The sequence below is a fragment of the Penaeus monodon genome, chromosome 15 (assembly GCF_015228065.2).
Source record: "Penaeus monodon isolate SGIC_2016 chromosome 15, NSTDA_Pmon_1, whole genome shotgun sequence".
Classification (NCBI taxonomy): domain Eukaryota; kingdom Metazoa; phylum Arthropoda; class Malacostraca; order Decapoda; family Penaeidae; genus Penaeus; species Penaeus monodon.
The window spans coordinates 12,513,744-12,513,961 of NC_051400.1; the positions used below are offsets into that span (position 1 = coordinate 12,513,744).

General features: G+C 38.5%; 1 protein-coding gene across 1 annotated transcript in view; it reads right to left on the bottom strand.

The window, feature by feature from the left end:
• Nucleotides 1-218, bottom strand: part of LOC119582221 (lactosylceramide 4-alpha-galactosyltransferase-like) — a 32,876-nt gene that overhangs the window by 3,228 nt on the left and 29,430 nt on the right.

Genomic DNA, 218 nt, shown 5'->3' on the forward strand with positions numbered 1-218 from the left:
CGCGGGTGACGTATCATTACGTTCTTTTTAGGAGAGAAGGACAAAAGGGCATTATATCTAAAGCTCGGGCGAGAGAAACACCTGAGAGGTTTCTCTAATTACAAGAGGCCTTTGTTATGCTAGGTTATGAATACATTTAAAGATTAATTAGCAGAGAATGAACTGGTAATTCATACAGCATACAATACACTCTACACACTTCCTGCATTTGATAAAGG